Source organism: Poeciliopsis prolifica, unplaced genomic scaffold (assembly GCF_027474105.1).
Source record: "Poeciliopsis prolifica strain line A6 unplaced genomic scaffold, Auburn_PproV2 SCAFFOLD037, whole genome shotgun sequence".
Classification (NCBI taxonomy): Eukaryota; Metazoa; Chordata; class Actinopteri; order Cyprinodontiformes; family Poeciliidae; genus Poeciliopsis; species Poeciliopsis prolifica.
Genome location: NW_026562412.1, coordinates 2037903 through 2045187, shown reverse-complemented (window position 1 = coordinate 2045187; position 7285 = coordinate 2037903). Strand labels below are relative to the sequence as shown.

Genomic DNA, 7285 nt, shown 5'->3' with positions numbered 1-7285 from the left:
TCTCCATACTGATGTTTAGTTTGGAAAACAAGTTTTTGTTTGTGAAAAACTTCCACTTCTCTGCCTTACTCATTTATTTAAATGGATGAAAGACGAGCTGACCAGTCGCCCTAAACATTTTGTAATTTCCTATTACAAGTTGTTGTTGAAATATGTAAAAACACAACTGTACATCTTTCTTATATGTTTTACGTATTTTTTACAAAAAAAAAAGAAGTCAGGGTCATGGAGGCTTGATTGAGTCAAACTTTCTGAAAGTTTTTATCAGCCGCTAAAAAATATCTAACAGCTCTAGCTAATAAAGCAAAATCTGTTCTCAAAACGCATCGCAGCAAAAATGACATCAATATTTTAACTGATAAAAACTACATTACAGTATTTTTTGTATTTGAAATAGACGTCAAAGCTTTTTAGTCATGTGATTTTGGTTTCAGATGGAGGCAGGAAGTAAAATCTGAATGAATGTCAAAGCTTTTTATTGTTTCACTTTTAATCCAGTTTCAAAACCTTATCAAACATGTTGTACATTACTCATATAAGAGTTCAAAATAAGCTACAGATTCTCATGGACCACATAAATGCGCAAAATGAAATCACGAAAATAAATATGCTAAAAGTAAACACGGCAATTTTGATGAAAAGCTTTCGCGCCAGGATGGGGTGGGTTTTCGGCCGGATCAAAATTAATGTAGTAAAGCTGCAGCTGGATGTTACTGCTGGAGGAAACAACAAACAAGACAACAGGAAGTGGTAGGAGGATGCCACAGTTAGTTTTTTAATGACGTGAACAAACTTTTTCACGTGTGATTTTAATTGCAATTCTTATTTAATAGAAACATTAGCAGAATATTGACAAAGTTTTGTCCACATTTGTAATGGAACATTTAATTCATTGGTTATTGAGGTTTAATTGTCACCAAGGGTGACACGTTTTTAGGTTTTTGGCATTTACTTTTCCAGCCAGGTTGTTTAGTTTTGCATCCTTTACCCAGTAAGAAAAATCATCATTTGAAAGTGTCTTCATGTTTAAGCCACAATTATTGCAGTACTCGATTATTTTGCCAATTCGACAATTAGATAGAGATGAATTACGTTTTACAGCTTTTTAATTTAACCACTTAAACAATATTAGAAATATGGATATAAAGATAATCCAATTCCCTTTTAAATAGGAAATATAAAGCAGTAACATAACATTTCTTCAGTGAATTTGAACCACTCTGCCACTCAAGAGTTTTAAAACATATTCACATTGCAAAATGTACATATTTATGTACAGATTTGATTACTGCTCTAAATATGTTGTTTTTCAGCAAATGGTCTTGTTTTGAATGTCTATATTCCTATTTACTAAATTAGTTGACAATCTGATTAATCGATGAATCGTTTCAGTCCTATTTGGGCCATTTTTGCTGTTAAAACTTGTTTGATTCTGACAGGTCATCTAATCATTAGCAAAAATCATCAATCACTACATTTGCTTCCAGATGTTTGAGCATTAATGTCTTAAAGTCGGCATACCGAGCGTGCAAATCCACCTGCAAGCTGGTCCTCCAAGACCTTCAATCAAGGTGTGTGAGGTTGAAAACTTGATTACTTTCAAGTTAAACCAATTTCCAGCAGAATTGAATTCTTGTTCTCCGTTGCAGGTGAGCACCCCGCGGACGTCTGCGTCTTCCCAAAGAAATAAAGCACCTATAAACAGCAGCCTTTAAGGGAGGGGGAATGTAGAGCCAAAATGCAATTAATATGCAAATTTTAGGGGGAGACTTAATGGGGAGCCTTAACAAACACCCGTGTGTTGCGAGATAAGGCTGTTTTCTTCTAACCTCTGCTTGTCCAAAGTCAATGCCTTGGGGAGCCGAAAGTCTCCAAAGCTCCTCATAATGGATTTTTGTTCTAGGAAGCGGGCTGAGGTTGTGTTTTTAGCATTCATACTGCTAAAACAGCAACTAACGTCAACAGATCACTTTTTATTTTCATCCTATCTTCTCTTTTTCATTAAGTTTTCTCTGCATCCCATTAAAATCTGTTAAACTTGAGGCCCGGGGGCCAAATCTGGCCCGCCATAGCTTCTTATGCGGGTCACATAAATAGAAACTTTGAGATAACAGTTGTTTACTTAAATATTATTTTATTAATCAACTCAAAGGAGTTTTTATCCGTTTACCGCAATATTACATCAGTTTCTTTAGTTTTCTATCCCACTCATGAAAATTTGACTATTTTCTAATATTTCGACTATATTCTCATAATATTATCACTTTATTATTGTAATTTTTTTAGTATGAGACCTAATACTCTAACACAAATATTTAATATTTTAACTGCTTGTTAACGGCGTTTTTGCACTTTCTGGGACATCCGGACATTTAAAAATATTCCTAATGTAGAAACGAGTGAGGAAGAGTTTGACCTCCTGTTAGACTCTGGAGCAGAAATGGAGGGGAAGATGGAGGGAATACGAATCCTCAGGCAAGAGGAGAGAGTGTGCATTCAGGTTGGATTCATGTTGTGATCGCGGTTTGATGAGGAGCGACGGACAGGAGGAGAGAAGATCTTTGGGAAGAAACGTGGAAGACAGACTGGTGTTGGAGCGGCAGAGTGGGCCAAAGCAACGCCGTCTGATGGATCCAAATCCCCAGAGTCTCCGTCTCCCCCACCCTAATGATTCATTCTCCACCTCCAGGCCTCCGCGCCGTGATTCACACCCAGCTGAGTTATTGCTGCGGCCGCCTGCAGAGCTCCATCACTCTCCCTCCATCTTGGGTTTTCATCTAACGAGTATATGAGCTGCGACCAGCGCCTGATTGCACTGAAGTGCCCAGCTCAGCAGTTTTTATTAGACTGTGCGCTCTTATTCACACGCTGCTATAACTTTGATGGTCACTTTTCCAGGAAGAGTTTTCCATTTTTTAAAAGCTCCACCGTTTACAGCTGATGGTGCAGAGACAATCCAGAGGAGGGGACGCTATAAACGTTGATTAGATGAGTGTGGAGAATCTAATAAACAAGCAGCCATTGGTATTCCTTCAACAGCATGGAGACGATGGAGTCCGGACATGACGGTTCAGGTCAGCAAAGAACAAAGAGAAAAATGGAATCTGATTCAATGTTCAGCGATCGATTCAGTTTGCAGAACTGTGACAATTCAAGGAGACATACTCGGCACAATCCAGATGTTTTTTGCCCAAATCCGACTTTTTTCATCACCCATTTCATAAGTTCTCACCCAAATAAAAATCTGATCTGTTCCACTGTGGAACTAAATCACACCCAATAGTTTTCAAAAGCTCCTCAGTCGCATCATTTTATCCAACTTTCACAATGAATCATAATTCTGCACCAGAAAAAGTCGAAAAAGGTAAATCTGGATGCAAATTATGGCAGAAAATAATTACAAAATTATGAAAGCAGTTTGTCAGTGAATGCATCACATCGGGCACATGACCCCCCTAAAAATGATCGCAGACCAGGACTAGCATTGGTTTTAGCTGTGAAGTTGACAACATAGCACACCAACTCCTAAATGTACACGTCGTATGTAAACGTATATATATTAAAAAATGGGACACAATGATTTGCTGGTAACTGTCAACATTATGGCAACTAGACAAGGTCAGGAAAAACATTTAATACAAACAAGAAGAGTGAAGCAGCTCAGTGAAGCTGGTATGACTTTGATAATGATGGAGGCCTTTTGACAGATCATCAGTAGAGCAGGTGTTTGAATTAGATAGTCTAAGATAATTGTAGATTATAATTTTAGCTACAACAATGTAGCTGATTTATGTAACTTCTAATTTTTTTTCAGATTTATCTCATACTGTACTGTGACAGTACAGTATGAGATAAATAAGATATGAAAAAATAAAAGCACAAGCTCATCTGCCTTCTTTCAGTGTTGATTAGAAACCTTGAATACAAAGATTTCATAATTAATTGTATTTGTTGTTTTGTTTGGATATTTTAAATGTCTTCCAGTTCTAGTGTTAAATGTCCATTAGATTTTAAAGTATATTGCCATTTTATTATGGAAAAATGGTCTCAAAACAACATTATCATTTATCGCAATAACTTCAGGGACAATTTATCGTCCAGGCTGACTGAAGCTGCATTCAAATAAAGGGTTTTGTATGCAACTCTTTAATTCAGTCACACAGACCCCCTCCTCCGGTTGCACACCCGTGCAGAGGGGATAATCTGGCATGCACTGGCGTCATGATTAAAGTGTACTCCACTCACCTGCCCAAGTCCAATCAAGGCCTGCACTGATTGCAGCAGCTTGCAGAAGACAAATACAGAGAGTTGGGGGAGGTTAGAGGAGTGGAGGGTCCGTATCTGGTGAGGTGACACAGCGCTGGAGCCTTCGCCCCAGGGAGGATCCATCCTCTCCACTCCGGCCAGACGGGGTGAATCAATCATCTGCAAAGATGTCAGCATCTGCCCAAGCAATTTCAGATTGGAATAAATGGCAGATGGGGATGTTGTTCCCTCTGTTTAATCAGTTCCACCAAATGTGGTTTTATCTCTTATAAAATGAAACCATCTGTAGCACGTAGGTGTAAGGATCAAGTGAGGGAGGACGCAGGGAGACGAGATGTGCGTTAGAGTGTGTGCGTGCCTTTTTAAATGTGTGTGTGGTGATGGAGAGGGAGAAACAGAACGCTGTGAAACAGAAGCAGAAGAGAAGCACTTATCCATTACAAAGAGAGAAAATGTAATCTTACTGCAAGCTCACACCTCCAGTCTAATCTCCCGTTTCTCCCTCAAAGGAGCTCGGCCCAGGGGTTTCACCATCACATCTCCAGCCATCTACTTCCACCTCCGCCTACAAAAACACGCCGCCGCTGTAATTTGGTCCCTTAAACCCGGTTCCAGCAGAAACATTAATGATAAATCCCCTTTTTTTAAACCAGGATGAGGACATACGCATTTAATTCTCAGTTGGTTCAGGAATGTCTCTGCAGTGATTTGCTCCTCATTCCTCCACGCAAACCAAACAAAAATGTACAACAATATTCCTGCTGTACACAATTTCTGTCTCATACATAACTCGCAAGGTAATTCACTGTTACTAAACTACAGCACAGTTTTTAGAAACTATTAATGTGTTTAGAAAACACGCCAAGATTGGCTGAAAAGAATAACAATGCAAATAAATGCATGATGCAAGAAAAAAAAGTCATAGGAGAATAGTCACAAGAATAAACATAACGCAATGAAATAAAACTCATTACCACAACAGTTGTAATAATACAAGAATAAAGCAGTATTAATATAAAATAAAAAAGTGTTAATATGAGCATATAGCCACAATATCACCAAAATAAATTTAGAATATTAGGAGAATTAAGTAATTTAGTATTGACTACATTAAACTGTTATACTAATCCAGTGGTACACATTAAAGCAGATAAACATAATTCCTACAGTATTCCCTGAAAAGCAGCATAATCCTTATTTTGTTTGACCATTTGTCAGAAGAAAAAACAATCCAGTCTGGAAAGGAAAAGATGGAGCATCATCTTTTCACCAACTCTTTATTGGACTTTATTAGAGCAAACTGGTGAATGTCAATAACAAATTTAAATAAAATTGGCAAAGAAATTCTGAGATTGGAATCAGAAAAAGAGCTAAAACGTTCAGACATTATTGTACAACCATCTCCAGTGGTTTAAAGGCTTAGATTAGTTTATTATTTCGCAATGTTCTGCATCAGAAAACATTATTGTAAACCAGCCAAAGTAGAAATGACCAGTAAGTGATCAGAGTCTCTGACTTGTTAAAATCTCAGCAGTGAAAATTAAAAGTTGTTGTGAGAGCTGAAAGATCTCCATCAGCCGCAGAAACTCCGTGTACTGGCAGGATGCATTGCGATAATTGTGAAAATGACTTCGGACTCCAGCTGAGTGCTAAATGGTTTCTCTAAGAGTCGGCTATATCCGGACGCTTCACATCCACTTTAGTTTCTGGCTCCTGCATTTTTAATGCTAAGGCTAAAATGGCTCTCAATGCAGAAACCAAGAGACCCTCAGGCGAAGGCAGTTGGACATCAAGTAATAATTCAGAAATAGATTTCAGCCATCAACCAACACGACTCATCATCAACGCTGGCAACAAAGACGAATTTTAATAAGGCCGACTTAAATTAAAGGTGACATTATACAGAGAACAAGCGGATTATTTTTCCTCTTTTTTTACAGGCAAGTAGTCAATTTGCTAATTAAACTAATGGAAAATCTGGTATAAGAGCCGCATTTATTGAATTACATTTGATATTTTCCTTTAACGCATTTACAAAACATATATATGACGTGAGATAGACGTATACAAATGTCTACCATTGAAGTATACTAAGAGAAAATATTCAATTTTGAATATAATATGGAAGAGAGTAAAAAAACAAGTTTTGACTGAAACAGCAAATGACGTGGTGCTGAGTATTCAGCCCATGACAATATTTTGTAGATTAAAGTTCCTGAATAATTTTACAGAGAAAAATAAAATAAAAAAATCTAATGCATAATTTATAAACAAAACGTCTGCCTATGTAATATAACAAAAATTGCCCAAATGTTTGCTGTTGACCGGCACAACTTGGGCCAGTCAGTAATGGCGCCGCCCATGTGCTAATAGGCTATTAGCCGTTTAACTGAGCTGCTGTAACTCACCTAAACTTCGCCAAACGTTTCATTTTTCTCGTTCTTGTTCTCAGCCTCGACGCTGTGGGATCACACACCGTTCTTCAGACAGGAAACATAAAAACGTTTTAATCTCTCAAAATTTTGTTTCTCTCTTCATAGCTTAGCATCGGCTCTGCTCCGTCTCTCTTCGGATTTCTTCCCGGAAGTACCGATTTTTTTAGGGCGGGACTTAAGCGGTTTCACCAATCAGAAGTCAGCATTTCCTGATAGAGCCTATAAGAACTCTTCCTGTGAACATGTCTATGATTGGTTATATAGACTGCACTAAAAGACAGATGAAATGAAGCCAATAAAACCTACCTTAATAAAAACTATTTTACTAACAGATGTATTACTAAACTGGATTAATAAGGCTATTAAAATGGCAGCATTTCTTGCAGTGGTTCACATAAACATTTAGTGAATACACTAAGTATTTAGCTCCAAAATATTTAGTAACCAAGTTAAGTATTTAGCTCTGTACTAACTTAATATTTTGCTTTAAATTGTATATATATATATATATATATAAATTTCTAACTAATCAATATTTAGGTGATAAGCAAATTTAATATCCTATATATGAAAATGGAATCTCA

The 7285-nt window shown here is 37.3% G+C and overlaps 1 long non-coding RNA gene across 1 annotated transcript; it reads right to left on the bottom strand.

The window, feature by feature from the left end:
* Positions 1-527: 527 nt before the first annotated feature.
* On the bottom strand, positions 528-6834 carry LOC129374688 (uncharacterized). Its single transcript, XR_008607532.1, has 4 exons — positions 6675-6834; positions 4744-4831; positions 4246-4443; positions 528-3030 (listed from the first exon to the last, which is right to left on the bottom strand). It is a non-coding gene; the product is annotated as an uncharacterized LOC129374688 (long non-coding RNA).
* Between the last annotated feature and the right edge of the window lie 451 nt (positions 6835-7285).